This window comes from Polypterus senegalus, chromosome 11 (assembly GCF_016835505.1).
Source record: "Polypterus senegalus isolate Bchr_013 chromosome 11, ASM1683550v1, whole genome shotgun sequence".
Taxonomy (NCBI): Eukaryota; Metazoa; Chordata; class Cladistia; order Polypteriformes; family Polypteridae; genus Polypterus; species Polypterus senegalus.
The window spans coordinates 128,870,036-128,896,264 of record NC_053164.1 but is presented as its reverse complement, the minus strand read 5'-3'; the positions used below and the strand labels follow the sequence as shown (position 1 = coordinate 128,896,264).

At 40.7% G+C, this 26,229-nt stretch overlaps 1 protein-coding gene across 1 annotated transcript in view; it reads left to right on the top strand.

Moving 5' to 3' along the window:
* The first annotated feature begins 342 nt into the window (after positions 1-342).
* LOC120539514 overlaps positions 343-26,229 on the top strand; it is a 30,452-nt gene continuing 4,565 nt past the window's right edge. The window contains exons 1-2 of the mRNA XM_039769645.1: positions 343-421; positions 6,704-6,775. The gene's annotated coding sequence lies outside the window, so the exon portion shown is untranslated. The remainder of the gene's footprint in view (positions 422-6,703; positions 6,776-26,229) is intronic.

Below are 26,229 nucleotides of genomic sequence, written 5' to 3'. Positions count from 1 at the left end.
TACCAAGGAGTGAAGGTTGAATGGTCTGTATCACGTCACTCCACCCCTGCTCTTAGGGCATTAGTTAACAATCACTTTTTGTGTGTTTATGACTTTGCTAAAGCAATGTTTCTGTTTCCTTCAAGTTTTCAATTCCTTTACAATTGACAGATAAATAGGAAGATGAAACAGAAAGTATTCTCCGCAATGAACACACCCTTTTCCCTAAAGGCATTAGTTAACAATCACTTTATACATGTTCATGCCTTCTGCACCAATCTAGTTGCTTCATTCAAGTTCTCATTTCCTTGAAAACAAATGCAGAAAGTCAAACCTGAAAGTATTCTCTGCAGTGGACACACCCTTGTATGTTATTATAAAACAGGCAGGACTGTGATAGGAACTACTCACTGCAACTGTAAAGACAGATACCTCTTGCCAGGTAAGCAATACTTATCTTATATTTGTCATAATAGCATCTATTATAATTCACACTAGTCATAGTTTACAATTTCAGCAGTATCTTTTTTTCTACACTGAATAATAAAACAACATCAAACCAGCCTGATGCTTCAAAAACAAAGTCACACATTTTAAGTGTGTAGGAGAAGTGTCTTTATAATGATCTCCCCAACTCTTTGACATTATCGTGAGATTACTCAATGGCCCTTGAGACTACAATCCTGCCATTAAGTAATTTACTGGGCTCAACTAAATGGGGATTAGACTCAGAGTTACTTATTGGGTCAAGCACCAAAACAGGGGTGCATTTCCTAAAAATTATCAATCTTAGTGAATAATGAACCAGATAACGAATGACATGGGTAAAGAACAAGTGGGTTTTACAAGTTTTTCCTGAAGCCTTTCCTTATTTGACATTTAACAAATAAGTTCAAAGTACTTCTTTGTTGGGGTCCTCCCCAGCGTCCTAGTTTCAAACATATTTTATATTGTCAAACTAGACATGGGTACTTTTAAAAACAATGGTTCTTTATTGGCACTTTATGTTTTTTTTACCAGTATGTGTGGCTCCTTGTAGAAATATTGATTAACAAAGAAACATTTTATCCTGGGAATGGTTCTTTACATATAAAGTTTTTCCTTTGTGCTTTGAAAACATTCTAAAATGTACAACAAAAATGAAATCTTTAATGTATGAATGGCTGCCTAGCGGGACACTAAAAGATTAAGAAAACATGAAATCAGCCTGTTTTACTGTAGGTATGCAGCAAAAGTTATTTTAATTACAACCCATAGGTATTTCACACATCTGTTATAATCTATTCATTGTTATTTACCGTATGGAGTCTGCTAAATATTTAAAGAAATGGAACCTTTATGTGGATAAATCTTTTGGGAACCAAAAATGGTTCTGCTATGGCATCACTCCGAAGAACCACTCTGGCACCTTTGTTTGTAAGAATGTGCAAATATAAAAAGAAAAAATGAATTTAATCTATTAGTTTAAAATCTATTAAAAGGGCTTAAAACATGACATGATTTCTTTGCAAAAAAGAAAAATGGGGAGCAGTGGTTGGAGATAAAAGCAACACTTCACAAACAGACGTGTTAAAACAACTTATATAGGAGGTGGTAAAAAATTAAGAATTGTTGTTTTCCAAGGCTTGTGTAAGCCCCTGGGGACTTGAGCAGGCACCACCTTTCTGGAGCTCATTATGAAACAGTTTATGTGGTTTGGTGTGCCATGATATAGCTATCCCCAGCCACATTTTGCAGATTCAACACTTGAGTTGGTAGGTAATCACGAAAATGATACCCATTGTCTCCAAATAACCAACCACTAGCAAATGCACCATCCCTTGCCATCTGACACACTCCAGAGTTGGACCAAATATAAATATACTCCCAGGTCACTAGACTTAAATGTCTATAAAAAGCCCCAAATGGTTGGCTGCTGTGAAATGACACAAACTGATACCACAAATAGGTTTGGGGCAGCCATCCCATATACTGTACTTTAAAATTGGCTAAAAAAGGCAAAAATAGGAAAACAGGTCTTTACAAGTTTTAGTTCAAGACAGAACTGACTGAGCAGACAAAAAATGGTGGTTTTAAAGCCAGGCAGAGAGAAGTCACATCATTGGGACAGGAACTGAAAGTAGTCATCGGGCCCAGAACCAGAAGTAATGACGTCAGACCCAGAACTAGAAGTTATATCATCGGGACCAGAGCCAGAAGTGACTTCATCGGGCCCAGGCAGAATTTCCTTTGGTTTGTCTGCAGAGGAAAAAGAGAAAGGATCAGGAATCACCCTATTTTAAGCATTTTAAGTGCCTCCCATGCATGCGTATGTGACACAGCACCCTCCTCAGCCCATACCTGTTGGGTCGGGCGTTATTGACCTAGAGGTCATGAACTCGAGAAAGAGCATTGGCATTGACCTGAAGAGAGCGATAAATTATCATAAATTTGTAGCAACCGCCAGATACGGGAACACAATTCCTACACTTCACAACCCAAGGGGGAAGTGGACGATATTTGATGAATAAAATAGTATTACCATATTCGGTCCTCGTCCCTCTTGTCCCCTATGCACGCCCTTAAATAACTGGTAAAAAATCACACGCAAAAGAAAGTGGAACTGATAAATATATTGACATTTGCTGTTTACATTTACTTGCCCGGTGCCTGAGTGCTCATTAGTGAACCCTTTCCCCAGACGCCCTCCACAGCGGGCAAATCCTAACCCCTGGTTTGACACAGACAATAAAAAAAAACAGTCCTCAGAGAAAGCAAAAAAAGATTTAACATAGTCCACATATAAGGAGAAAAACCCTGCAGTTCAGTTCCTACCATATGGCATGAGGAAACACAACAGTCCTCTGGTGAAACGGCTTCTCCCCTGACTATCACGATCAAATGCACTCATGAATCCGACTCACCAGACGGGAGCCTGATTATTTCTTCGGGATGGCCACCCACAAATACCAGACATACTGTAGATAGTTGCCTCCTTACCTTCAGCCTTTTCCTTCCTTTTTTCTATCTCTTCCTTGATCCGCCATTCCCCTTAAAAAGAAAAAGTTTCCTGCCGAAACATCCTTTCCCCTCTCGGTCGTTATGGAAACATGACGCCAGCAACAGGCAGCTGGAATATTTACCGGGCGGGATCCTCCCAGCACTGGGTCGTCATCAAACATGCCGGAAGGGCTATTTACAGACATCCTTCCAGCCACATTATAAAGTGACGGACAGTCCAGCAGGACAACCCGACTGTCAAGTTATGTAGCCTTGCTACAAACTTGTAGGGCTGCAGGTCTAAAAACAACCTCTTAACACGCAGATTCGATTCCTTGCGCAAGGCCATCCACTGTAAAGGTGCATGATCTGTAACCAAGGTGAAATCAGGCCCAAGAGATAATACCTCAGCTGAATAATCGACCATTTGATCACCAAGACTTCCTCTTCCACTGCCAACTGATTTCCCGCTCCAGCAGTTTCCAGATCAGGAACATGATGGGGTGTTTAAGGAAAAGTCAGGAGCTTTCAAAATCAATGCTGACATAAGGGCCTGTTTTAAATCACTAAATGCAGTTTCCCTGTTAACATCCCATACCAAATTGTTCGAGGCCTTCTTCTCTGTAAGGTTAGTCAATGGCACCACCCACTCTAAAAATCAAAAAAACTGGCAGTAGTAGCCCGCTAAGGTAAGAAAGGCTTGGACTTGCCTTTACGTCTTCAGACAGGGCCAATTTATTATGGCATCTACTTTGGAACACTGTGGCCGTACAGTTCCCCGGTCCACTAGGTAGCCTAAATATTTGGTTTCGTCTAACCCAAAGAAATATTTCTTAGTACTAATACGAAGACTAACTTCCCCTAATGCCCACAATACTGTTTGGACCTGCTGTAGGTGTTCCTTTCATGTGCTGGAATAGATGACCATGTCATCCAGGTAGGCAGCACTATATTAGTTATGAGGCTAGAGCACTTTATCCACCAGAAGTTGAAAGGTCACGGTTGCCTATGCAACCCAAATGGAAGGACACAATACTGCCAGTGATTACTAGGGGTGTTAAACACAGTCTTAGCCTTTGCAGAGTCCATTAAAGGAACCTGCCAGTACCATTTTGTCAGGTCACGTGTGGTCAAGAACTTAGCCTTTCCTAGCCACTCAAGGAGGTCATCCACTCATGGCATTGGGTAGGCATCGAATTGGGAGACTTGATTAAGCCGCCGGAAGTCATTGCAAAACCTCCATCTCCCATCAGGCCTAGAGACCAAGACAATAGGGCTGAACCAGGAGCTGTGACTCTCCTCTATCACTAGTTCTAGCATAGGCTTAATCTCCAGCTCCACTTCCACTCTTTTTGCCTCAGGAAGTCAATACAGACGTTCACGGACAATCACCCTGGGCTTTGTCACAATGTCATGAGCAATCAGGGAGGTCCGTAAAGGTTTTTCGCTCACTACATCCAGGAGAGACAGCATAACTGCTTCCAGCTCACATCACTGGTTGGCAGTCAAATTAGGGCAGAAGTTAAGGTCTATATTTTGAGCATAAAGCGATGGAGTCTGGCTGGAAGAGCGGTCAGGTTCATTGTACTTCCATGGTTTCAGCAGGTTCACATGATATACCCGTTTGCTCGGTGTCAACGATTGGGTTTTTTCACCAAATAATCAACGAGCCCCTTTCGCTCCTTAACTTCATACGGGCCTTGCTAATGGGCCAGTAATTTGGAGTGGGAGGTAGGAACTAGGACCACGACCTGATTTCCCATGCGGAACTCCTGCAGAGATATGCCATGGTCATAACAGCGGACCTGAGCTGCTTGAGCCTTTTCAATGTGAGCTTTAGAATGGGTCAAATCTTTGAGAATCTATTGCGTAACTATATTCTAATATATTTGTGGAGGAGAGTGCCTCCTCCTAACGTTCTTTTAGAATATCCAATAATCCCCAGGGTTCTTGTCCATGCAATAATTTGAATGGTGAAAACCCTGTACAGGCTTGTGGGACTTCCCGATATGCAAAAAGTATGAGAGGGAGGAGCTGATCCCAGTTCCTTCCATCCTCACTGACCACCTTACATAATTGTTACCTGGCCATTAACTAGAACTACTGCATTTTTTGCAAATCTAAGGGAAGCATCATTTCACTGTTCCCTTTTAAAAGAAGCTGGAGTTTACTTAAACTGAAAGTGCAGCTTCGAGAGAAGGTCGGCATCAACCTCAAGTTGCGTGGTTTCATCCCAGCACTTGATGATGATGTTTCATTGTGTGCCATCTCGGAAATCACAACAGCACTGTGTGCGATCATGCCTCCTCTCTCAGTCAGCTGTGTACACAGCATGGAGGCAGCTGGGGGTGCATTTTTGGTGTCCATTACTAGGCCCAAGTTGTGTTTAGGAGTGGTTAGTATTAAACAACGTTTATTATCAGACCAATCTCGCGTGTTTCAGAGGACTGCTACCATTAATTTTTTCAGAGTCCCCTCGTAACTGATGAAGCAGAAGGTTGACCTGTACTGACGACTGTCTCTGTGAATGCAGGTTAGACTGGTATTAACTTTTAGTCATTGTTGTGGCAACACAAGGCGACAAGAAACAAGGGAGATGTTGCTGCCCAAATCCATTAGGGCCGATACATTATGCCCATTTAAAATTACCACTGCTGTACAAGGAAATGATAAGGGATTAAACAGAGCACAACACCTTTCATATCTTATTTTTGTGTTTTCGAGAACCATCTCACGAACCCACCATCTACACATTATTTAATTGAAACCAATGGGTTGTAGTTGATACCCATTTAGACCCTCAGACTCTTGTAGCCTTGTGACCATAAAGATTCTCTGCATTGAATGTTCAGTTGATTTTGCAGTCACTAAGTTTTTTTTTAAGGATACTGTAGCAATATCCTAAGGGACCAATTCAGCTAATGGGTGTCGGCGGGTATCTCCTTTGGGTTCAGTTTGTTGACAACTGTAAATAACCCTCAGGGCCTAACAATATGATGCAATACAATACAGCTAGTCAACAAAATTTCCACCAGGATGTCGAAGTGTCCTAAAAAGAGCAAAAAAATTTGTGATTTGCAGGCTTATTGTCTTCAGTGTATAATTTACATCTATCAGTTTATCTTAAGTCACTTATGCAGTACAGGGTCACATAACAGCTGGAGCCTATCCCAGGAATCATTGGGCTCAAGGCAGGAACAACACTTAGAAATGGTGCCAGTCGAACACAGGGTGAACACACAAACTTACGCAATATGGCCAATTTAACAATGCTAATTCACCTAACCTGAGTGTCTTTGGACAGCAGAAAGAAACCAGGGCACCTGGAGAAAAATTGAGGCAAGAGAGAAAACACTAATTCCATGCAGGGAACACCTGGGTATTCTTGTGTCATCTCACTACTTTTCTTGCTGTTGGAAAGTGTGTTGCATGCCATAGTAAACGATAACACTCTGCTGTTATATAAAAAAAACAGCTATTTATGTATTTATTTATTTACAGAAAAATGAAATTTTCTTGAATGGCGTGTTTCCAACATTTTTTAATTTATTTCAGAAACAATACATATTCGATTTTGTGATTGTTTATATGCTTTGTCATATTACGTTTTTAAATTTTGATGTTATGATTACTTTATTTTACTCTTCAGAACTTGTTTTCGTTCTACAGGAGGATTAATATTTACTTTATAATTAAAGTACTGTCGATCAATTGCTTTTCAATCAACTTCTTGTTCTTTTCTTAGGTTTTCAGTCTGGTAAAGTGGTTGCTTAAGAAGGACTTAAGGAAACAAACGGCAAAGTAGCTCATACTTTAAGTAAGTGCATCTTAAAGTTACTCATTAATCTCTAAGGTAACTCATCATTTTCAAGAAATGCACCCTGGCCAAGACGCTAACCGAAAATCAAAATGACATGCTGTTGCTAAGTCTTGCCCTAAAGTTCTCACAAATGCTCTTGTGTGATTAGTTTATTTTTTAACATTTCCAACCAAATTTATAAAGGTTATGAGTATTTTGCAAAACTGTAGCCCAAATGCAACAAAATATCCTTTTAACATCCATCCATCATCCAACCCAATATATCCAAACTACAGGGTCATGGGGGTCTGCTGGAGCCAATCCCAGCCAACACAGGACGCAAGGCAGGAAAGAAACCCCAGGCAGGGTGCCAGCCCACCGCAGGGTGCGCACACACACACACACACCAAGCGACAATTTAGAATCACCAATGCACCTAACCTGCATGTCTTTGGACTGTGGGAGGAAACCCACGCAGACACGGGCAAACCCAGGCAGCAGCGCTACCACTGCCACCGTGCCGCCCTCAATGGTATTGCATATTTTAAAAAAGCATTTATTCTAATCATTCTATGTTATTTCTTAGCTGCAAGTAACAGATTCACTTCAACAATTTAATATGAAAATGATGAGCACATGGAAATTGGCTCCAGCAGACCCCCGTGATCCTGTAGTTAGGATATAGCGGGTTGGATAATGGACGGATGGATGGATGGAATTGCATGAAATTGCTTGAAATGCATAAGTACAATCAATTTGATTTTAGGGTAGTGGTATATCATATGATCATACCACACAAAAAGTCTATAAAAACAAACTGTTTTATTTAAGATGTTTGTATTAAGTTAGTTAAGACTCCAGATGCCCTCATTGCCTTTTCTTGTGTCCTTACCTGCTGGGATAAACTCTGCTGGATATTTCAGATTATTATGTGTACAAAAAATAAAACACTGAGATCACAGTTTAGGCACATTTCAAATGGAAATATACATCCAAGAATGTATTTTAAAAAATTAATGCTTCATATTTTAAATATTTTGAACAGGGGAAAAATGTCTGGCTGGCACTGCTACTTCACACATAGTATGGGCTTTCATAAATGGTTATGACCACTTGTACAATTGTGTGGATTGTACATATCCTGTGCAGATTTGGTCCCTGTCATATTATACTTGCTATTACTGGACTTGGCAGCTTTTAAGGGGAAACTGCTGTTCAGAAAGTGCAATGCTGCATGTTACAATCTGCAATAAAATACATAGCACTTTAGAAAATATAGATTGCAAGTTTTCCAGGATTTCCATTCATCCTTTATGAAACCCTCAAGTTCATGTTTGCAAAGCCATCACAGAAGCATCAGGTAAGGCAGAAACTAAAACATGCAGGGAGTGAGTAGAGAGTTCATCAAAGTACATGCTTAACTAGCAAAATACCCGTGCTTCGCAGCGGAGAAGTAGTGTGTTAAAGAAGCAATGAAAAAGAAAAGGGAACATTTTAAAAATAACGTAACATGACTGTCAATATACAGTAATTGTTTTGTGAGTTTTACTGAGTGTTGCTGTCATCAAGGATTTGATTATCATTATTTCTTTCAATCAGGTTCGTATTTGTAGGATGTGTTGTGTTCAAGTTACATTCCGTGTTTGTCAATCGTTGTAAAGATGACAGGTTTCATTCATCGATTCGTTTCTTACTGCATCAATAAACAGCTCATCTTCTTCTTTATCTGAGACCCGACACACTGCATTCACGGGTTTTTTTTTTTACACTGTCTTCCTTTAGCGGGACATTGACTTTTTCCAACGTGTGCTTTGTTTCCGCAGTAGCTGCATTTATGAATATGCTTGTATGTATCAGACGCTTCATATTTTTTTGCTGCCTTTTCAATTATGTAATTCGTTTTTTGTTAAGCGCTCTTTGGAACTGTTGCTTTTTGTCTGTGCACTGCGTCAGTTCACGTGAGCCGCTCGGTGTACATGCATCGAAGTTTCCCAGCTGTGCTGGTGCCATGTCGTGCTATGTCCATGGCTGTATTTAATGTTACCTTAGTCCTGGCACTTAAAACTTTCTCTCACAGTTTCGCTGAGTTTGTGCCAAACACCACCCTGACCATCTCATCTTCCTCTGTATAAGCACAGTCCTTAACCCGTGAATATTTAGTGGGAGTTTGCTATTGGATTGCCGCTGACGGACGGCCTTATATGGGCAGGCACTAAATTACAAACGCCAGCGGCAACCTGTCTATGAACTTAATTTAAAGTTTAGGTTTACATCGTGCTTTGTTTCCGAAGTAGCAGAACTCATGAATATGGTTGTATATGTCACTCGCTCGCTTCTTATTGTTTCGCTGCCTTCTCAATTATATAATGCATGTTTTCTTCAGCGCTTTTTGGGCCTCTTCCTGGTTTTCTACGTACTGTGTGATTACGTGGAAGGCGTGATGATGTCACACGAAACTCCGCCCCCACGGGTTTCAAGCTCATCTCCATTATAGTAAATGGAGAAAAACAGCTTCCAGTTATGACCATTACGCATAGAATTTCGATATGAAACCTGCCCAACTTTTGTAAGGAAGCTGTAAGGAAAGAAACCTGCCAAATTTCAGCCTTCCACCCAAACGGGAAGTTGGAGAATTAGTGATAAGTCAGTGAGTGAGTGAGTGAGTCAGTGAGGGCTTTGCCGTTTATTAGTATAGATGTGCACGGGCACACTTGCTAGAAGGCCGCAACTTTTATGCTATTCTGACATGTACGTCTTTGTCATAAGGAAAGAAAATTACAGTATCCAAGCATAAAGCAGACATTGAAGAATACAGATAATGGGACTGCCTTTTTTCTCAGCACTCTGGGAGCGGTTGCAAATAGGCCCTGTAAAAGTGAGTGTAGATGCATACTCTAGTGTGCACCATGATGGACTGGAGCTTCCTCCATAGATTCCCCAGCAGAGTGATTACACAAAGAACAGGAAAGACCCATTATCAGGCCATGTGCAACTGTGCACCTCTGATCATGTAATGTTCATTTAAGTTGTGTGTGATGAGTAGGCAAAATAGCTACCAAGGGTCAAAGGGCAATCATCTAACAACTAAACTTAGACACGAGTAAATAACACCATTAGATAGTGCTCACCAAAATAAGCAGGCATGAACATGAGGGAATAACAGCACCATTACATTAGATGGTTCCAGAATTAATGCATTTAAATGAAATTATTTACCTTGCTTGGCCAAATAAGGTAGTATGCCTATCAGATGTATAAAAATCCAGTTTTTCCTGTTTATGCTAGTTTGGCTGTTTTGTCAACACCTTTTCTTTCATGGCAGCACAAATAGTAGAAATCAATCTTCAGGTATGTCACATTTATTTTTAATGCCCATTTACAATAATTTCCTAAAGATACCATGGAATATTCAAACAAATTTACTGATGTCATAAGCTATACAAGCCTTTGGAAGACAAAGAAAAAGACACAATAAATCACCTGGAAGGTATTAGGTAGGCAGGGGTGGCTAACTGGGCTTGACCACTATCCTCCGTACTGACCAACTGGAATATGATTAATTATGTCCAGAAAGGGCATTCCTCTTCTTAGCCTTGACCTACTTTCAAATTTGTGGTCCTCTGAGCTTTTCCATCATTTTACAATTACAATCTTACATTGTAATATATTATTCATAAGTGATAGTAAAAAAAAACCATTCAATTATTCTTTGAAACAGATCTAAAAATATATTGATAGCAAACATTTAAATATGAAGATAGAATGTTTATTTTTGATGAAATGCCAGTTCATTATTAAGACTTGCTTGCTCACAGTGGGCACCTTTATGTCATTATCTTGCAAGGAAACCAGAAACTTGAAAAAAAACACCCTTACAAATGCGTATTATATAGAATTATCTTAAAAGAAAGCAACAAAAAAACAAAACACTACAAGAAAACATTAATAAAAGTCAAAAAGAATGTAGTTGTGTATTTGTGCTTGTACATCTGTATCTTGGCATTTGTGCTTTGTTGAATTTTGTAAGCATTTAATAACAGCAATATATATATATATATAATGAAAAAAATGGGCTTTGGGCTGCTTATAAAGGACGTCTTCGAGTATTGACATTACATATTGGGACCTTTTCAGAGCTTTTTTCAATGCAGATTCTGATTTTCCCAGCTTTTTTTTACTATGACCATGTTGCTTATCCATTCTGTGAGGTGAGTCACTGGGGCTAGATGGCTATCACGTATGTGTTTGTCCAGTTGGGCTTTGACAGCTGTCCTGAGGGCAACTGGAACATTGTGTGGATCATTGTACTGGTGTGACAGTCCGATCCAGGTCAAAATGTACTTACCCAGAGAGATTCGATGGAATTACTGAATACATCCCGGTATTTGGTGGTAAGTCCGTGTTCGGTCAGCGTCTCTGTGATATGGCCTTCTAAATTATAAAGTTCTTCCGGCATCGTGATGTGCATCAGTCCCAAACATGTTCAACCTGATAAGAGTGGATTTTGATTTTCTTCAACTATTTCAAATTCTAGCTTGTGGCTATGTCCCTTTACCAGACATTCAGTGTTGAAAAGGCTCACTGACTTCATTGCCATAACCCAATCCAATATAGTTTTAGTCTCATCTGGCTAGGAATTAGCTTTATTTTAGGTACTAGCTTACATTTATTTCATAGACTCATGACATTGCACGTTGCTCCCGAATCCAGCTGGCAACGTTGTTGGGTGCTATGGAACTGTAGGATGGCTAACCAATTTTTTGCCTTGCTGGGCGTCATTGTCCTCCTCCTGTTCAAGATCTGCTTGGGTGTCTACTGTATGCAGCTGACACTGGTCTCGTTTCGTTTTAAGGCACACCATTGCAAAGTGGTTGAGAGTTCCGTGGAGTCTGCAAACTTTGCCAAAAGCTGGGCATGTGGCTCTTCCCTGGTTGTGTGTGCTGCCACAGTACTTACACTTTTCACTGCTCCTGGGGTTGCTCGGAAGTCATGACTTGGTGGACTTGAGTGTGCTTTGTTGTGCTGGCTTTTGGACATCCACGGTGTTAATTATGTTGTCTACTTTAGCCTGCGTTAGTGCCTTCATTCGCAACTCTGTTTGCTCCGCAGCTTGGCAGATGTCGATAGCAGATTCCAAAGTAAGTTCCAGTTCTCTTAGCAAGCAGTGTTGCGTGTCTTCATCAGCAATACCTATCACCTGCCTGTCTCTAATCAGTTCATCTTTCCACTGTCCATAGTTACACGTTACAGCTTTCTCCCTTAGTTTAGTTACATATACGTCTCTTGTCTCACCTTCCTCTTGTTTAAGGGATCCGAAGAGAAATCGCTTGAATATGACATTTTTTGTTGTCTTGAAATGCCTCTCAAGGGCAGGCAAGATCACGGAGGTGTCATTTTGTTGTTCCTCCGTCAAGTGCAGATTGTGTCCTGAAATTCCGATTTAAAGATCTTCCATTGCGTAGCCAAGTCACTGGAGGTGGTATGGAATTGGTGTAAATGGTTTCTTGGTTAAAAAATATTTTTCAAATGGCTTTTCAACTGAATATGTAGTTGATTTGTTTTAAAATTGGGCACAGTTGCAATTCACACTCCTGACACCATGTTTACGTATATAGACCAAGTGGAGCCATTTTCCACAAGCCTAATCTGACTGCTTCATTCAATATGTCTGTGTCAAACAGTCAATTACCAACAGGACTTACTGGCTGTTTATATAGTGCCTGCCACTAGGTGGCAGCATAAACCCTTAACAAACATATTCACATTATTTTGTTTATTAGTATTTAATATTGGGTTTTGTGTGTACAATACTGGTGTCATTCTTATGAACTGTATTGGTTTGTGCCTGTATATATTCATTTTGCCTTTGAAATTGTTTTACACTTGTATATCACTGGTTCTGGCACATTTGTTATTGGGGTCTGTTTACTTGATGTATCTAATTTAAATACTTAAATTTAAAATGATTACTTCTGATATTACGTTGCTTTTTATAGTTATGTTGACATAATTCACTTACATTACACATTAACCAAAATCATTTGATGTTGAAACAAAACCATTAAATTATTTTCTTTTTACAAATGTGTAATCCGCATCAGGGATTGTTGGCATTACTTACCTAGTTTATGGTAATACTGAAAATGAACAAATTTTTAAACAATTTGTGGCATTCCCATTTTTTAAGTTAAACAGTTGAATTAACTAATTTAACTTAAAATAAATTAATTTTATGTATCCCATTTTTGCAATACTTTGGTATTCTAAATACATCAAGATTAATGTAGCCCATCCATTTACTATTGATAAAGCTATACAGCATTGCACCTCTCGCTTTGAAACATCAGATAAAGACTAAACGTAAATGTGTAGTCAGCTCGGTTGATAACATTGACTGCATGCTACGCATCTGCTTATTCTGTCACTACAAAGCTACCTCCTACAAACACGTAATATCTGTAATATGAAATTCTTACCTTCTTTGGCGTATAAAGATAACATTATTTCCTGTAAAAATACTGACTGAATTTGAAGCATGTGGGTGGCTATTTGACCTTGGCTTTAATTTTCATATTATTTAGCTGAATTTTCCAAAGAACATGTAGCAGGTTTTCATTTAAGTGCTTTTTCATTGAAGTCTAGTGAAAGTTTCCTACCATTCTCTGATAACAAGGCATCCTATCACTGTCAGTCATTTGTGGCCAATGAAATCCACAGAATAAGTTATTAACAAGTGATGAGGCTTTGGCATTCACTGTCAGTTTCAGAAGGGAATGAACAATTAAATCTGCAGATTCAAATGCCAGCGGCGAGGAGTAATGCTCGTTCCCAGCCAAATTTATGACTAAGACATTTTAAATAATATTTAATAAATATACTGGCAACTGCACACTTGCATGTACAATATGTGCAAAGACTAGTGTGTTAAAAATCAAAATTAAAATACAAAAACTAGTTTTGTTTTCATTTTTATTTTCTCATTTTTATTTAGTTCTAGTATTCAAATATTTTCATTATCATTTTTATTATAGTTTTAGTTAACAAATATTTTTTCTGTTAACAACATACTGTATATTTCTTCCATTTTTCCCTACAAGGTTTTTTTTGGTAGTTTTTCCTTGTCTTCTTAGAGAGTCAAGGCTGGGGGGCTGTCAAGAGGCAGGGCCTGTTAAAGCCCATTGCGGCACTTCTTGTGTGATTTTGGGCTATATAAAAATAAACTGTATTGTATTGTATTGTATATTTTAATTATTTTAGTTTTCGTTAATGGGAATAACACTGGTCAAATCCAAACCTTTATGTTTTTTGAGTCGTGAAAGATTTTAAAGGGTTGCTTTCAGCGACACAGGACACAGGGCACAAGGCAGATGTCAATCAAACAGGCGAAAGCCTTGTGCCAGCTCCAGGGGGAATCATTCAACCAGACGAAAATGTTGAGACCCCAATCCTGATTTTTGGGAGTTTATTAAATCTGACCCCCTAGTCACAAGGGTCATGTACAGAGGTGGTTTTCGATTTGATCCCTGACATTATGGGGTAAGGTCCAGAGAGTATTTTTCATGGATATTTCGAATTATTTCTGTGCAATGAAACAGAGAAGCTGATTTTTACACACTGATATAAGAATTTATGAAAAATTAAATTTTTACGTACATAAATATATATTCAAGTCACAATAATAATAATAATAAACTCTCACAGTAAAAAGCCTAGTGAGGTACTCAGTCACATTCAGAGCTGAAGAAGTCACAAAACCAATCAGAGAAGGTTTGAACCCATACATACTCAAATCAAGACAACTTTATGGCTGTATAATTTGAAATATTATGGGCAAATTCCTCTTTAGGCAAGGTATCTTTCCAGTTGGCTTGACAGGAATCAACAATTCAATGGAGAACAATTCTGGTCCCTGCTGACTCTTTCAGTAAGTACAGTTCACTCCAACTGATAACAACTTAATGTCACACCCCAATATATTACAAAAAAAAACCCCACTGCAATTGGACAATCTCTTCAGTAAAAATGTCTGCCAACTCATGAACAGTGAGTTTTTTTTTCTATGGGACAAAGTGCATATATTTTGAAAAACATCCACAATTATTAAAATAATAGATAGATAGATAGATAGATAGATAGATAGATACTTTATTAATTCACATAAATTCACATAATCCAGCAGCAGTATACTGATACAAAGAAAAAGCAAAAACAAAAAACAAAAAAAGCAGACAATAATAGAGATAAAAAGGTAAAAAGATAAAGTCAATATATGACAATTATGAGAAAGCGAAATTCTGTAACAAAGTCCATAGATATTGCATTCTATTGGACAACAAGGAAATGGGATAGGGTACAACAGGCCAATGGGGGAGACCCTGAGATGTTATAGCTCTATAACAAGTTTCACAGGGAAGAACATAATCACAAACTTCTTTATATATTGCATCCTGTAAGAAATTTCTTTTTAGTAATTCTAAAGTTTATGTGATACCTGGATATTTGAACATTCCTGAAGAGAGAGCACATTGTAAAACTTTGCTTTATAAACCTGGAGGGATATGATATTCTATGTCCCGGACTTTTTAATGGTTGGGCATTAATAATTGTGGTAGCTAAGAACTGTAAGAACATTTTTTTTTATTTTTTGGTTGTAGAATAGATGACTTCAACCAGATCAGTTAATCAGGATACAGCATTGACTTTGACTAAAAACAGAGTCAACCTGGCCTGTCAAGCATTTAACCATTTATCACTCTTTAAATACATGACATTTTTATGGTCAGTTGAAAATGATAAATGGAAACTTATCACCCTCTAGCCCAAGTCACACCTTACAAAGCTAGTTTAATGGCCAAAATGTCCCTATCACTCACATCAAACATTTGCTTGGCAGGTGTTAATAAGCACAAGGATTATATCAGTATGAAGACATTTGTAAGATAGAATAACACCCACACCAACACTAGATGCATTCACTTCAACAGTAAATTGTAAAGAGATGTCTTGATGTCTCAGTATGGGTGCCAAATCAAACAAGAAATTAATTGATGATTTTTTTTTCTAAAAAAAAATGTATCATCAATTTACAGTACATTAAGAAAAAGTCCAAAATATCAAGAAAGATATCATTTACAAACCACTCAAAGACTGTCAGTTCATTATTCAATCCATATTGCATGGTTTAATATTCATAGTACCCATCTGTACTGTTCACTAATCTTTTTTAATGCAAATTAAAATATTAGTGCTGCATGAGTTCAATTTTGTAAACACTATTGACCTAGTTACTTTATTTAATAAGCAGCAAATGGGGTGGTAATTATTTTTTACTCTGTTTCTCCTTTTTTTTGCTGCTTCCGCTAGGGGTTGCCACAGTGGATCATCTTTTTCCATAGGTAAATATTTTTACTATAATCTTGTTAATTCCAAGTAATCAATACTCAAACATCACATAGAATCCTTTTTCTTGATGAAACAAAGTGAGTTTAAAGAACTTATTTGATGGGCTGATATGTCAACGTCAGAAAAGAAGACTGTCAATAACAGAAACATTGATCCCATGTATTTGAATCATTGATTATGTTATGTTGTTACACCAGACATGAACAAATATCCATCCATCCATCCAGTATCCAACCTGCTATATCCTAACTACAGGGTCACGGGGGTCTGCTGGAGCCAATCCAAGCCAGCACAGGGCACAAAGCAGGAAACAAACCCTGGGCAGGGTGTCAGTCCACCACAGGGCGTGCGCACACACACACACACACACCAAGCACACACTAGGGACAATTTAGAATCGCCATTGCACCTAACCTGCATATCTGTGGACTGTGGGAGGAAACCCATGCAGACACGGGGAGAACATGCAAAAAACTCCACACAGGGAGGACCCGGGAAGCAAACCCAGGTCTCCTAACTGCGAGGCAGCAGCACTACCACTGTGCCACTGTGCCGCCAGTGAACAAATATAAAAATAAATAAATACAAATTTCAACTAACAGGCAAAATTAATATAATGTATTAGTCAAAAGTCTATTAAAGGGCTCAGAATGTCAGGTGGATTCCTTGCAAAAGAGAACTCTGGCAATAAGAAATAACAAAAGAAAACAACACTTCACAAAAGAGGAGTTAAAACAACTTATGGAGGAGTTGGCAAAAAATAAAGAAAAATTTTTCCAAGGCTTTTGGATGCCCCTGAGGATTTGTGCACTCACAGTAAACTCATCTTGCACACACCCAGGGTGCATTCTGCAATAGGCTCTTCAGCCACAGTTTGCAGGCTTCAAACCAGGAGTTAGCAGGTATTCATGAAGAGGACACCCACTGACTCCTACTAAGCTGTCACCAGTAAACACACTATCTCTTGCTGCCTGACACACTCCAAAGTTGAAATGTTCACAGAAAATCCATGTTGAAAGATTTTATATCACCTGGACAATTGATGCTGAGAACCCTTTTCAACCAGTGTAGGCAGATTTCAAAAGGCTGGGAGTGTTAATAGGGAATAAGTGTTTCATTCACTGCACCTACAATACCAGGAAAGCCTGTAATGGCATGAAGACCCATTTTAGTGTAATTGTACTATTATTTATTTGGTTGATGCCTTTATTCAAGGCAACAAACAACTTTTGTTACAATTCTTTTATTTTTCCAATTGGATCACATGCAGGTGAAGTGACTTGATCATGCTCACACAGTGTCAGTAGCAAGATTTAAACCTATAACCTCATGGTTTGTTGTGCACATGGTATTATAGAAATCTACTCACTGCATGGCCAGATTTTGACACAGCAGCCTTGCTCAGGCCATGTGTATCACCAACGGTCTGCTGAAATCCACTGGTTGCATAGAAATGCAGAGTTGTGAGAAGCTGCACAGTGGGTTTGAAGGAATCATTCCAACAAGTTCCTCTTTCCAATTCATCCTGCACCAGACCAAGGAGTGTTATTTCATCTCTGTGCCACCTGTCTTTCTCTATTAATTATTGGTTACTGAGATAAGAATAACCAAGGGGTTCATCCAATCAAAAAAAGCATACAGACCTGTAATTTGCTTTCTTGGATGGTGCCATTTCAAAAGGAGACTAAGTTTAAGTTGCACAATTCTCTGAATAGCTGCCTTTATCACTGCTGTTGTTAAGGGATGATTCACATTTTCAATTTAAAGGATGTGACTGACGTCATAATAATAATGAAACTCGCTATGCATGCAAATTGGTGTTAAAGCTACAAACAGCCACTTTTACATTAATCTGTAGTCTACATTATCCATCCATCCCTTTTCTAAACATAATTATTCATTGTAAAGTTCAACTACAAAACAGCTTGTACCACTGCACAATTATAATTTGTGCTGCCATCCTAGAGCCAATCTGGGGTACGAGTGACCAACACTACTTCCCTACTACACCATCCCAACTACAGAAACACACCAGTGAAGGCAGAGTTAAGTTAAAAAAGAATTATTATAAGAAATTACACACACTTAACGAAACTCCTATATACATATTATCATGCTACAACACTTCCCAGTCTACACAAATCATGGAACAAAACACTCAACTACATACACCACTAAAACATAAATATGAGAAAGAGAAAAGAAAAATTTAATACATCCAGAGTCCTTTAAATATTCACCATTAGGGATTACCATCTACAGTCTGTGGTAGGGAATGATGCGACGAAACATACCTCCTCTTCAGGGAAACATACTGCTAAACAGTCTCTTGTGCTGGCCTGTCAGGTCCTCTCCCAAATGCCTTCACCTCATTCACCAGAAAAAGAAAATAGTTTGTCCAGAAATGAACCCGGTTTCACCAGACTTTTTCCATGTGGGGTGAATAGCTTTCCATCTTGCCTTTTCTTTTTATGGCATCTGCTTCTCCTTTGGATGTGCACACTCTTCTTTCTCCTCACCTTTTTCCCACCACACATTTACATAAGGTTGGCTCCTCCCCGTACAGTCTGTTTGACCCTCCAAGCCGGATGCTCCCCTCCCCATGTACCATTGGCCGACCTTACAAATTCATCCATTCCACCATTATCAGGAATGTGGAAAGGTGCAAACTGACAGTGACACACACACATATTCAAGACAATTGTTACTCATTTAAAAAATGAGTCTGTAGGTTCACTCATTAATTTACAAATGATATTAAATACTACTTTAGTTATGAAGGGTTTTAGGAAACACTTGTTAATTAACAAACAATATTAAGTACAAGATAATGAAGTACTTAGCATTGAAAAGCTTTTGGGAAATGCATTCCAGAATGAGCTATGGCTTGATCATTCACTAAAGACCATATCAGAAAGTTTAAAAGAATTTGAAAGATTATGGGGGTACTTTTGGACACAACAAGAAACAGAACTCTGAACAAAACTGAGGGCAGGAAGATTGGCAACTAATTATAGAGGAATAGATAGTCTCAAAATCAGAACAAACTATTGCCACAAACAAAAGTCAAAAACTTGAAAAAAACAATTGCTAGAGAAATGTTCTCTTACTAAAGAAACATTCTACAAAAAGGTGTTTGCCCTTAGCATAACAATATGCAGACAATTACTGAACACGAAGCTACACAATAAGAAGATGTCAGCCAAAAACCATTTGACAATACTCTAGTGACATTACATACACTTGCCGTTTTGGATTTTTAGTTGGTATTATGCCACATCCAGGGTTGTGGAACAGGGCCCATAAAACATGTGACATCAAGGTAACTTAAATTGGAAAATGACAGATTATTGGACATTGCTCAAATGGTAAAAAAAAAAAGAAGTTAATATAATAAGATCAAAACGTTATGATCTTTTCTTAAACTTAGACATTAACTTCAGAGAAGAGTAGCCAACAACCCAACCTATCTCCATTTCTGTCCAAGACAAACAACCAAATGCAAAAGAATAAAGAGCTCAAACATTTAACACTAAGTGACCTAGAAAAAGATGGTTCCTGCTGTTGCAAGCAGAATTTAGATAAATAAACGCACATGTTCATGGATCCATCCTGACAGCTGTCAACAATGCATTCTACTGATGTAATTGTTTTCATTGCAGTCATTGTGTGAGCTGACGTAACCAGAACAAGAGTTTGATACACAGTGTATTTGAATAATGTTGATCTGGTGAATTATTTCATGGCAGCAACATACCCATTTGCAAATAGTGTTTTTGAGCAGAATAATGTTCCATACAATTGAGATTGGAAATTCCTGGAGTGCTGGAAGACAAATGACAGTGTATTAAGCTTACTGGAGTAATTTATATACAGTCCCCACATTTCACTGATCATTTATATGTTGAGTTGGAACAATCCAAACCAGCTAATATACAAAAATGAAGTTGTCAAGGGCCAGCATTCTCATCTCACCCTTTCAAAGCCATTATGCAACAAAATCTGATTGTTAATAGCACAAATGTGGTGACAGCTTGCTGTTAAGTTGTTGTCTCTACATAAAATGGCCAGTCAATGTAGTATCACTTTAAATACATTTTTTAAAAGTATTATTGTTAAATACCATTGTAAGATTTAACCTTGTTCCATATTCATGAGTTAAACCAAGTGGCTACTCTTCAAGCAGGCAGGACGTAGATTCAGTTGTCCCAGTGAAGAGACTATGCTGGGGATGTTTTGGAAAAGGTAAATGACCCAAGTATTTATTAGTACCTGTGATAGTGCGGGTCAGCTCCACGCTCCCACTTCTGTTTTGGGAAACTCTTAAACCTGACACCATCAATAATATAAACAGATGAGCCAGACAGATGAAGACACACACAACACATAGCAAGGGTAGGTGCAAAGGTGCTCAGTGCTTTTATTAAAAATTGTCAAAACCATATTGAAAGTGTAGTGCAAAATCCATAATAAACAAATATTTCAATTAAATGAAGTGCTCATAGTGGGGGTTTAAACCAATAAATAGATCCATAGAACAAAGATAAATGAAATACAGGCTTGAAATTGTCCTTTAGGCCCTGTCCACACCGATATCTGAACTGTGCGTTTTTCAGCAGTCTGTAGTGTCAGGTGAGCGTGGATCGTACGCAAAGCATTTTTATAGTTATTGCAGCAAATCAGAACGTCCACATGGGTTTTCATCACTTGTGTTTGGTTGGCATAAAAAAAAGTCACATGCAGCTTTATTTTTTGCCAACAATTTGTGCCAAAATCCAGATGACCGCACAGAAAACATCTTTACTGTTTTTACATGTCGCTCATTTATTGTTCTGGAGGACCAGATATCTAGGGCTCCAACACAGTAGGAACGAGGATCTCAGGCGGAATCCTTCAGCAATGTCACAGTCCATAGCTGGACTGTTGGCTCTGGCATGTCAAAAGGCTAGAGACATTCCCATAGCAAACGTCATGTTTCTGAATGGTGGACGTTCCCAGTAGGAACTGGAAATTTAAGGAAGAAAAGGATTACCCAGTTGCCAAAAACCTTAAGGAAAAAAACCAGGGAATATATATATACACACACACATTTACACACATTAACAAAATAATGGTAATAACGGAAAATTCGAAAAAGTTTGGTTTGTGCTAATGACATGACTTTTGCTACTATGGATTATTAATGCTGGTGGGTAACAGCATATTCAAATGTAACTTTAATGCCTAGGTCACTCAGAGCACATTCATTTAACCAAGATTTGAACACCCATGTGGACAGGGCCTAAACGTCATAGCCCTGGTGCACCTTTATAACTGACATCTCCTTGACTTGCCCTTTTCAAACCTTGCAGTCCAAGGTTTAGAGGCATAGACAACCTTTTGTTCTGTCCCCGCTGCCAATTCCACAGCATTCCATGGGGAACCCCCGAGCCCAGCTCTGCACCCACCGCTGCCCAATGGTTCCACCTGGCCAAAGCGCCTGACTGACTGCCTGCCTACCCTCTGTGTCCTTTCACTTCCCTTTAATGCACTGGAGAGAGTTTTAGGTGCGATCGCCTGATTTCTGCCCTGGGTTGATAACGAGACAATCAGACAACTTGAATGTACTGGCAAGGCAGTACATTGTCAGCTGACTGCCTCTCACCAACCCAGAGATAAGCTCTTTTCTAAGTTAATCGCTTGCATCTGCTTCTTTCCCCAGAACAGGTGCATCCATTATTTATTTATTTAAAATACGCCAGCAAGTCATAGACTTCTCTTGCCACTGTGCCAAGAGTTGTCAACAAATGTATGGATGGTTTTTACAGAGCCATTACTGAAATGAGCATCACTGAATCTCACAGAAATTTGAAAGGTGCAGATAAGATAATAAAATCCTTGAACCTTGAAAAAATGGAAATAAAATATGACATTTAACCATTACTTCATCTTTTTTGATGTTACTTTATCTTATCTGCAGCACCACTGAATGAACTCTGCTTCTCAAATCCTCTAGAAGCCCTGTAGCCTCTGGCATACTCTTGACATAATCACGAGACATGTTGAAAATGGACTTAGCAGTACACAGTTAAGCTTACTTATAAAACTGTCACACCTTATTATGCATGAACAAAATGCAAACAATTTATTAAAAATGAAATATTTTATTGATTTACAGTCTTCCAAAACATTTTTTTTACAGTTTGTGACCACCAGGGGGTGTTGTAGCACCCGAAACACCCAACACAACGGCACGGACACAAGGTCTAGTGTGTTGCAAAGGTTTTAATTCTTTTACACAGGGCTTCAAAACACAGAATTTAACCAAGCAGCACTTCAGTCATCACTCGTGCCCTGTTTCAGCAAGGTTTGTATTCCTCCTCCTGACTCTCATTCTTCATACTAAAGCAGGCTTCTACTTTTAATTAAAGACCCGGAGTACTTCTGTTGTCTTCGGTCTGTGGCTCAGGAGTACTTCCGGGAATACCTGAAGCCCAAAAAGTAGGATTCTAGTCCCTTCAGCGTCCCCAGGCGGCACCCAAGGAAGCCTCAGGGCTGTCCCAAAGAACTACATTTCCCATTATGCCCTATGGGTATCTGTAGCAGTACTGTAACCCAGAGAGGCTGCCATCTAGTGTGCGTGGGAGGGACAATGACCTGAATAGTTTGTCTTCCCCCATCCTTCTGTCACACTGTCCCCCTGGCTGGGTAAAGATCCCGCTTTCAGGGTGACGATGCTCACAGGTTATAAAATGTGGATGATACACAATAGCAGTGTTCAATTCAAGTGTTGCAAAATCATACTCTTGGCTGTCAGTGGCTGTTATTCTTTCATGGATGCACAAGTAGCAGAAATCAATCTTCAGATATGCCACATTTTTAACATTAACATTCATAATAATTCCTTAACATCCCAGTTGACTGCATATATCACAGGACGTTGTCCCACAAACTAAATGATGTTATAAACTAATGAAGCTTGTGGAAGGCAAGTGAAAAAAATATAATATATTCTGCAGATTGTCGATGTTGTGTAAAGTATTTGGTGGACAGAGACAGCAAACTGGGATTGACCTGTATCCTCTGGTGTTACTGATTGGAAGCAATGTGCAAAATCATTCCCCACTACCATGTGCCACCACTAAATCTCAGCTGTACTTTGGTTCTGTAGAATTTTTTTAAATATATGTACATCAAATGACAAATGGTTGGCAAAGGTAATGTTGATTGGGCTATTTCTGGCACGGGCATTCTAAAGAATGAAACAATCAGTTCCAAGAGACAGTTTCTGTAGCCGAAGATCAGACTGCCAAGGTCCCCGCCTTCGGCCACCACCCAACTCACACTGCACCCAACCTCCTTGGCCCCTCCCATAGGTGGTGAGCCCATGGGAAGGAGGACCCACATTACCTCTTCGGGCTGTGCCCGGCCGAGCCCCCATGGGTGCAGGCCCGGCTCTTGGGACGTGGAATGTCACCTCTCTGAAGGGGAAGGAGTCTGAGCTAGTGCGCGAGGTCGAGAGGTTCCGGCTAGATATAGTCGGATTCACTTCGATGCACAGCTTGGACCCTGGAACCAATCTCCTTGAGAGGGGCTGGATTCTCTACCACTCTGGAGTTGCCCCCGGTGAGAGGCGCCGAGCAGGTGTGGGCATACTTATTGCCCCCGACTTGGAGCCTGTGCATTGGGGTTTACCCCAGTGGACAAGAGAGTGGCCTCCCTCCGCCTTCGGGTGGGGAGAAGGGTCCTGACTGTTGTTTGTGCATATGCGCCGAACAGCAGTTTGGAGTATCCACACTTTTTGGAGTCTCTGGAGGGGGTGCTAGAAGGCATTCCTTCTGGGGACTCCCTCGTTCTGCTGGGAGACTTCAATGCTCACGTGGGCAATGACAGTGAGACCTGGAAGGACGTGATTGGGAGGAATGGCCCCCCCGATCTGAACCCGAGTGGTGTTTTGTTATTGGACTTCTGTGCTCGTCACGGATTGTCCATAACGAACACCATGTTCAAGCATAGGGGTGTTCATATGTGCACTTGGCACCAGGACACCCTAGGCCTCAGTTTGATGATCGACTTTGTGGTCGTGTCATAGGACTTGCGCCCACATGTCTTGGACACTCGAGCGAAGAGAGGGGCGGAGCTGTCAACTGATCACCACCTGGTGGTGAGTTGGCTTCGATGGTGGGTGAAGATGCTGGTCAGGCCTGGTAGGCCCAAACATGTTGTGAAGGTCTGCTGGGAACAGAGTCCACCTTCGGCAGAACTTTGACCACATTCCGAGGGAGGTGGGGGACATTGAGTGCGAATGGGCCATGTTCTGTGCCTCTATTGTTGAGGCGGCTGACCGGAGCTGTGGCCGTAAGGTGGTCGGTGCCTGTCGTGGCGGCAATGCCCGAACCCTTTGGTGGACACCGGCGGTGAGGGATGCCGTCAAGCTGAAGAAGGAGTCCTATAGGACCTTTTTGTCCTATGGGTCTTTGGAAGCAGCTGATAGGTACCGGCAGGCCAAGCGGAATGCAGCTTCGGTGGTTGCTGAGGCACAAACTCGGGCATGGGAGGAGTTTGGGGAGGCCATGGAGAACGACTTTCGGACGGCTTCGAGGAGATTCTGGTCCACCGTCCGGCGTCTCAGGAGGGGGATGCAGTGCAGTGTCAACACCGTATATGGTGGGGATGGTGCACTGCTAACCTCGACTTCGGGACGTTGTGGGTCGGTGGGGAGTACCAAGACCTCCTCAATCCCACTAACATGCCTTCCAATGAGGAAGCAGAGCCTGGGGACTCTGAGGTGGGCTCTCCCATCTCTGGGACTGAAGTCACCGAGGTGGTCAAAAAACTCCTTGGTGGCAGGGCCCCGGGGGTGAATGAGATACGCCTGGAGTTCCTCAAGGCTCTGGATTTTGTAGGACTGTCTTGGTTGACACGTCTCTGCAACATTGCATGGACATCGGGGACAGTGCCTCTAGATTGGCAGACAGGGGTGGTGGTCCCCCTCTTTAAAAAGGGGGACTGGAGGGTGTGTTCCAACTACTATTCGGGGGCTCTGGAGAGGAGGGTCCGTCGGAGAGTCGAACCTTGGATTCAGGAGGAACAGTGGACCAGCTCTACACCCTTAGCAGAGTCCTGGAGGGTGTATGGACGTTTGCCCAACCAGTCTACATGTGTTTTGTGGACTTGGAAAAGGCGTTCGACCATGTCCCTCGGGGAATCCTGTGGGGGGTGCTCCGGGAGTATGGGGTACCGGACCCCCTGATAAGAGCTGTTCGGTCCCTGTACAACCGGTGTCAGAGCTTGGTCCGCATTGCCGGCAGTAAGTCGAGCCCGTTTCCAGTGAGAGTTGGACTCCACCAGGGCTGCCCTTTGTCACCGACTGTTCATAACTTTTATGGACAGAATTTCTAGGCGCAGCCAGGGTGTTGAAGGGTCGGTTTGGTGGACTCAGGATTGGGTCACTGCTTTTTGCAGATGATGTTGTCCTGTTTGCTTCATCAGGCCGTGATCTTCAGCTCTCTCTGGATCGGTTCGCAGCTGAGTGTGAAGCGGCTGTGATGAGAATCAGCACCTCCAACTCTGAGACCATGGTCCTTAGCCGGAAAAGGGTGGAGTGCCCTCTCAGGGTTGGGGGAGAGATCCTGCCCCAAGTGGAGGAGTGCAAGTATCTCGGGGTCTTGTTCACAAGTGAGGGAAGAATGGACCGTGAGATCGACAGGCGGATGTGTGCGGTATCCGCAGTGATGTGAGCTCTGCATCGGTCTGTCGTGGTGAAAAAAGAGCTGAGCCGTAAGGCAAAGCTCTCAATTTACCAGTCGATCTACGTTCCTACCCTCACCTATGGTCATGAGCTATGGGTAGTGACCGAAAGAACGAGATTGCGAATACAAGCGGCTGAAATGAGTTTCCTCCGCAGGGTGTTTGGGCTTTCCCTTAAAGATAGGGTGAGAAGCTCAGTCATCCGGGAGGGGCTCAGAATAGAGCCGTTACTCCTATGCATCGAGAGGAGTCAGATGAGGTGGCTCGGGCATCTGATCAGGAAGCCTCCTGGACGCCTCCAGGGTGAGGTGTTCCGGGCACGTCCAACCAGAAGGAGGCCC